The 7,247-nt window shown below is 46.8% G+C and overlaps 1 pseudogene; it reads right to left on the reverse strand.

The window, feature by feature from the left end:
* Nucleotides 1–6,881: 6,881 nt before the first annotated feature.
* Nucleotides 6,882–6,997, reverse strand: LOC136327785 (small nucleolar RNA U3; annotated as a pseudogene).
* Nucleotides 6,998–7,247: the final 250 nt, after the last annotated feature.

Below are 7,247 nucleotides of genomic sequence, written 5' to 3' on the forward strand. Positions count from 1 at the left end.
TACACCTGGAAGCAATATCTCAACAGCTGAATTTCAAGAACAGCATTCTTGAAAAATGCTTCCAAGAAATGACAGTTTTTGCCTGACCAGGTGGTGGTGCAGTGGATAGAATGTCAGACTGGGATGCCGAGGACCCAGGTTCAAGACCCCGAGGTCGCCAGCTTCAGCGTGAGCTCATCTGGTTTGAACAAAAGCTCACCAGGCCCTGGCCGTTTGGCTCAGTGGTAGAGCATCAGCCTGGCGTGCAGGAGTCCTGGGTTCGATTCCTGGCCAGGGCACATAGGAGAAGCGCCCATCTGCTTCTCCACCTCTCCCCTTCTCCTTCCTCTCTGTCTCTCTCTCCCCCTCCCACAGCCAAGGCTCCACTGGAGCAAAGTTGGCCCAGGTGCTGAGGATGGCTCTATGGCCTCTGCCTCAGGCACTAGAATGGCTCTGGTTGTAACAGAACAACGCCCCAGATGGGCAGAGCGTCGCCCCCTGGTGGGCATGCCAGGTGGATCCCGGTCGGGCGCATACGGGAGTCTGTCTGACTGCCTCCCCGTTTCCAACTTCAGAAAAATACAAAAAAAAAAAAAAAAGCTCACCAACTTGGACCCAAGGTCTCTGGCTCGAGCAAGGGGTTACTTGGTGTGCTGAAGGCCCGTGGTCAAGGCACATATAAGAAAGCAATCAATGAACAACTAAGGTGTCGCAATGCACAACAAAACACTGATGATTAATGCTTCTCATTTTCTTTCTTTCTTTCTTTCTTTTTATTTCTTTTTATTTTTTTTTCCAGAGACAGAAAGAGAGTCAGAGAGAGAGATAGATGGGGCAGACAGACAGGAACGGAGAGAGATGAGAAGCATCAATCACCAGTTTTTTTGTTGCGACACCTTAGTTGTTCATTGATTGCTTCTCATATGTGCCTTGACCATGGGCCTTCAGCAGACTGAGTAACCCCTTGATAAGCTAGCGATCCTGGGCCCAAGCTGGTGAGCTTTGCTCAAACCAGATGAGCTCACACTCAAGCTGCTGACCTCGGGGTCTTGAACCTGGGTTCTCTGCATCCCAGTCCGACGCTCTATCCACTGTGCCACCGCCTGGTCAGACAATTAATTTATTTATTGTGTTTACATAGATTCTAGTGTCTCCCCAAAAGTATCCCCCCTCCCCCATATTCCCCTCAACATCTCCATTACCCACCTCCCAACAGCTCCCTCCCCCCTTCCCTTCAGGTTTAATTCCATTCCTCAGTTCACATTGTTCCTCGGATTCCTCAAATGAGTGAGGTCATATGATATTTTTCTTTCTCTGCCTGGCTTATTTCACTCAACATAATAGTTTCCAGGTCCATCCATATTGTTGCAAAAGGTAATACTTCCTTCTTTTTCATGGCCCCATAGTATTCCATTGTAGATATATACCACAACTTTTTAATCCGCTCGTCCTAAATGTAAGTTGTGAAACCGTGAGCATCTTAGAAGAAAACATATGCAGCAAGCTCACCGACATCTATCGCAGCAATATGTTTGCTGATTTATTTCCACAGGCAAATGAGATAAAAGACAGGATAAACAAATGGGGCTATATCAAACTAAAAAGCTTTTGTACAGCTTCTTTCATGCATTTAGAATTGAGGAGGGGCCTTCAGGAAGATTACATGAAGGTGGGAGAAAGCAAGGCCAGAATCACATTACAAGGAACAGGGGTGAGGGGCTTTGTAAGCTCTGCTGAACTGGTGAGGTGGGAGTCTTTGATTCTAGGGAAACCCAGAAAGATTCTCCTGGTTGTGGAACAGGAGAACATGTGAGTGGGTTTTGGTGCCCATGTGTTTGTTTTTTACTCATTGGCCGGTACGAGTCTAGAATAAAGGATGGCCCACCAGTTCTTGGCTCCGTTGTTTCATTACTATCTGTCCGAATCAAATGCAAACCTGCACGGGTCAGGCAGCTGTAGTGGTGGCTGCAGCTACTGGCTTTACATATGACATTGTACCTACAGAGGCAGTGACATCAGCTACTTTTTCCAAGACCCCTGACTAACCTATATAAACCCTGCTCCATCCCTCCCTGGCTAATGCTCAGTCTGACTCGTTCGGCCTGCACCCAAGTTTTTAAATAAATTTTCTTTTTGGAACATACCAACCTTGTGTTGTCATTTCAACTTTCCCTAGTGCCCACCCATAGACCTGGGAAGGGGTTTAGCCTGTCAGCTATCTCGTATGGGATAAGGCAGTCCAGCTGGAGTTCTCTCCAAGTCTGACCTAGTCGGGGGTTTATACAGACCTGCCAGTTGCCAAGGGGAACTGAAAATAGGCTTTTCCCCCTCCCCAATGGACCAGCGCATGGTTTCAGCCTTTCACATTGTTTATTGATTGCTTATCATATGTGTCTTGACTGGGAAAACCCAGGGTTTCAAACTGGCAACCTCAGCATTCCAGATCGATGTTTTATCCACTGTGTCACCACAGGTCAGACTACCTCTATAACTTTCTTTTTTTTTTTTCAGAGACAGAGTCAGAGAGAGGGATAGATAGGGATAGACAGACAGGAAAGGAGAGAGATGAGAAGCATCAATCATCAGTTTTTCGTTGCAGCACCTTAGTTGTTCATTGATTGCTTTCTCATATGTGCCTTGACCATGGGCCTTCAGCAGACCAAGTAACCCCTTGCTCGAGCTAGCGACCTTGGGTCCAAGCTGGTGAACTTTGCTCAAACCAGATGAGCCCGCACTCAAGCTGGTGACCTCGGGGTCTTGAACCTGGGTCCTCCACATCCCAGTCCGACGCTCTATCCACTGTGCCACCACCTGGTCAGGCTTTTTCTTTTTTAAGATTTTATTTATTGATTTTTACAGAAAGAGGAGAGAGTGGAGCGAGAAGTATCAACTCATAGTTGCTTCAGTTTAGCTGTTCATTGCTTGTTTGTTGTATATGCTTTGACCAGGCAGGCCCAGGTTTTTGAATCTGCGACCTCAGCATTCCAGGTCAACCCTCTATGCACTGCGCCCTCAAGGTCAAGCCCTTTGTAACTTTCTAAGTAAACATTCTCTTAAAATTTGAAAAAGAAAAAAAGTTATATGCCTGCAGCAGAACTACTTACCATCACCTGCCCACTTCAGAATTTATGGTCAGATTACCTGTGAGGTTACACTCCATAGAACTCCTTTTTTTTTTTTTTTTTTCAGAGAAAGAGAGAGTCAGAGAGAGGGATAGTTAGGGACAGACAGATGGGAATGGAGAGAGATGAGAAGCATCAATCATTAGTTTTTTGTTGTGACACCTTAGTTGTTCATTGATTGCTTTCTTATATGTGCCTTGACCATGGGCCTTCAGCAGACCAAGTAACCCCTTGCTCGAGCCAGCAACCTTGGGTCCAAGCTGGTGAGCTTTGCTCAAACCAGATGAGCCCGAGCTTAAGCTGGCAACCTTGGGGTCTCGAACCTGGGTCTTCCGTATCCCATTCCGACGCTCTGTTCACTGCGCCACCACCTGGTCAGGCAGAACTCCTTTTTTGTCCACAGTATTTTGAAATATAGTGCACATCCTCAGTGTCCACACTTTGTACCTCACCTTTAGGGGCCTGCTGGGTCTTGCGTGTAGTTAAAGGTCTAGAAAGAGATGTAGCGGGCTGGTTCCCGAGGAGACTCAGCATCACCTGGCATGGCAAGTGCCTCAGAGGAGGCTGTTACTGTTTCCTCCGACAACAAAGAATTGATCCTCTCAGGTGCTTGTGAGGAGGCCTTTTTGCTTACAGAAAAGACTCATCAGAATTTAGGGTATTAAAGAACAAAGTTAACCCCAGTAAACTGGAAGATCTAATTGACTTTATTAAGCAATTCATGAGTCTGGCAGCATCCCATTTAGCAATTAGAAGGGCATTCTGAGGGGTTGTTCAAAAATGAGAGGTGTTTTTTTTTTTGTTTGTTTGTTTTTGAGTGGAGAGGGAGAGACAGAGAGAGAGAGAGAGAGAGAGAGGAGAGACAGAGAGATAGAAATGGGGGAGGAGCTGGAAGTATCAACTCCCATATGTGCCTTGACCAGGCAAGCCCAGGGTTTCGAACCGGTGACCTCAGCATTTCCAGGTCGACGCTTTATCCACTGTGCCACCACAGGTCAGGCAAAAAATGAGAGGTTTTATAGTCAGAAAAAAGATGGGAAGAGGCCCTGGCCGGTTGGCTCAGCGGTAGAGCGTCGGCCTGGTGTGCGGGGGACCCGGGTTCGATTCCTGGCCAGGGCACATAGGAGAAGCGCTCATTTGCTTCTCCACCCCACCCCCCACCCCCGTCCTTCCTCTCTGTCTCTTTCTTCCCCTCCCGCAGCCAAGGCTCCATTGGAGCAGAGATGGCCTGAGCGCTGGGGATGGCTCCTTGGCCTCTGCCCCAGGTGCTAGAGTGGCTCTGGTCGCGGCAGAGCGACGCCCCGGAGGGGCAGAGCATCGCCCCCTGGTGGGCAGAGCGTTGCCCCTGGTGGGCGTGCCGGGTGGATCCCGGTCGGGCGCATGCGGGAGTCTGTCTGACTGTCTCTCGTTTCCAACTTCAGAAAAATACAAAAAATAAAAATAAAAATAATTCACTTTCTGGCCGCAGTAATGCTAGAGTTAGTGATTTAAAAAAAAAAAAAAAAAGATGGGAAGAGAAAGTAAATAAAATAAAATAAAAATTCTTTTTTTAAAAAAAAAAGATTTTATGTATTGATTTTAGAGAAAGGAGAGAGAGAGAAAAAAAAAAGGGATGGGGGAGGGGAGAAATGGGAAGCATGAACTTGCTTCTTGCATGTGCCTTCACCAGGCAAGCGCAGGGTCTCAAACTGGCGACCTCAGCACTCCAGGTTGATGCTTTATCCACTGAGCCACCACGGGTCAGCAAAAAAGATTCTTAAAACAAAAATTTATATATTTTTTATTTTTTAAAAATGAAAAAAACCAAAGAGGTTGATTCTTTCAGGCAAGGGCATCTTCCTTTAGGGGAAGGCAGGGGGTCTTATCCAGCAGGTTACCTTTCTAGTGCTTTGCAGGATATTCCAAATTGATTGGTTTAAAATATCTCTCCTGGGAGAGGCTGTAACTTCAATTAGAATAGATATTAGGTCTTTGTGTGTGTGTCTGTGTGACAGAGACAGAGAGAGGGACAGAGGGACAGACAGACAAGAAGAGAGAGATGAGAAGCATCAATTCTTTGTTGCAGCACCTTAGTTGTTCATTGATTGCTTTCTCATATGTGCCTTGTGGGGGGGGGGGGTGAACCCTCGCTCAAGCCAGCAAGCTTTGGGCTCAAGACAGCAACCATGGGGTCATGTCAATGATCCTGTTGCAAGAAAACAACCCCAATGAAAGAGACACTCAGACAACTTAATTAATGAAGGAAGGAGAAATTATTAGGAACCTGCAGAGCACGTGAGACTAGTAGCACCAAAGCACAAGCTCCATGAATTAGGTTTTCTTACAGGTTATATACCTTTACAGTATCCAAGCAATGGGCACGTGATTCCCCTGTTTAAAGTTTCCCAGGACTCAAGGAGAGGGTTGGAGGAGTTTCGATAGGGTCAGCAAAGGGGAAGGGTTTCCAGATCACTGGCTGTAGCTACATACAAATACTGCTTTTCTTGCTTTGTGTTGCAAGTGGCTCTAAGCAACCATGTAGAGAACTATAGAATGTAGTTAATTTATAACTGGCTGACTCTCAGTTATCCTTGCTGGATCCTTTCCTTTGTATTCTTCTGGTTTCTCCTCTCTCAAAGCAGGAGGGAGGCTTGCTCCCTCCTCAATCCCACGTTCAAGCTGGTGAGTCCACGCTCAAGCTGGCGACCTCTGGCCACCTCGGGGTTTTGAACCTGGGTCCTCCGTGTCCCAATCCAACACTCTATCCGCTGTGCCACCGCCTGATCGGGCTTCTCCGGAAAAATTGAGATGCAAATATAATTCGATTTTAGGCAACAGTATTCAGGAGGAGGGGCAGTTCTCTGTGAAGCATGGAAGAGGGGCTGTAGTATAGAGCTTGGGCAGTCACAACTGAGCCCCAGGGCTGGGACAGTAAGTGCTATCAGCCATCCCAGCTGTTTGAAATTCTGATAGTATCCCAGGAGATGGACCATTACAAAGAGCATCCTGCTCTGATGCCTCCACACTAAAGGAAATTCACCCTTCCCCTCCCTAAAATGTCATGGGCTGTTCTGTCTTACTTGAGACCCGGTCAAAACAAGAACAGGAACTACCTGAGCGTTGCCTATCAGGAGCTCTGGTCCCTCAGAAAAGACAAAGGTAAAGGAGTCAGTTGACAAACTAAGTGTGATGTTGTTTGTTGTACTGTATCAGGGCTTGTGGCCCTGACGTCCTGCAGATGTATTTATTCCTTCACACAGGACCAGCTGGCCAAGGAGGAGCACAATAGCGCTCTGAATCTTGCTAAGATCAACACACAATGGAGAACCATTCTTCGAGAAGTCAAGACCAGAGAGCTTCAACAGGACATTGAGATCCTCAGCCAAACTTTTAAACGAGTGTTGGACTGCAGGGACAGCGTCATCAAGGTAGGTGTTCTCCCAAGGAAACACCTGATATGGTTGCCTTGATCTCTTCTCTTAATAGAATGGGCCTAGAAAATTAGTTACTCAAATTTTTTTTAAGTGAAGGAGAGAGAGGGGAATAGACACGAGAAGCATCAACTTGTAGTTGTGCCACTTTAGTTGTTCACTGATTGCTTTCCTCATATGTGTCTTGATTGGGGAACTCCAGCCAAGCCTGCGACCTTGGACTCAAGCCAGCGACCTTGGGGTCATGTCTATGATCACAAGCTCAAGCCAAGGACCCTGCGCTTAAGCCAGATGAGCCTGCACTCAAGCCAGCGACCTCGGGTTTTGAGCCTGGGTCTTCAGCGTCCCCATCTGATGCTCTATCCACTGTGCCGCCACTTGGTCAGGCGGTATTAGGTCTTGGTGCGGCTTAGCAAAAGTGAGTACATTTGGGGCTGTTGTTTCTTATTAACAAACTATAGAAATGATCCCTGAAAGTATAGTCTTTGTTGTTTCTTATTAACAACAGGTTCAATATCCCCAACGTCATCAGGGTCTTCTCACATTTCCCCATTCCAACTTTCAAGGTCTCATTCCTTCCCAGTCAATGCCCTGGGAGTTCAATTTCTGTTGTAATTCAGACAGTTAGTCAGAGATTCTACCATTTGATTTTCAGCAGCCTCAGCTGTGCAGCTACAGATGATAAAGGTCTTCCTGAGGGCACACATGAAAGCTTTCAGGTCATTTATGTGACACT

This window comes from Saccopteryx bilineata, chromosome 2, assembly GCF_036850765.1.
Source record: "Saccopteryx bilineata isolate mSacBil1 chromosome 2, mSacBil1_pri_phased_curated, whole genome shotgun sequence".
Classification (NCBI taxonomy): Eukaryota; Metazoa; Chordata; class Mammalia; order Chiroptera; family Emballonuridae; genus Saccopteryx; species Saccopteryx bilineata.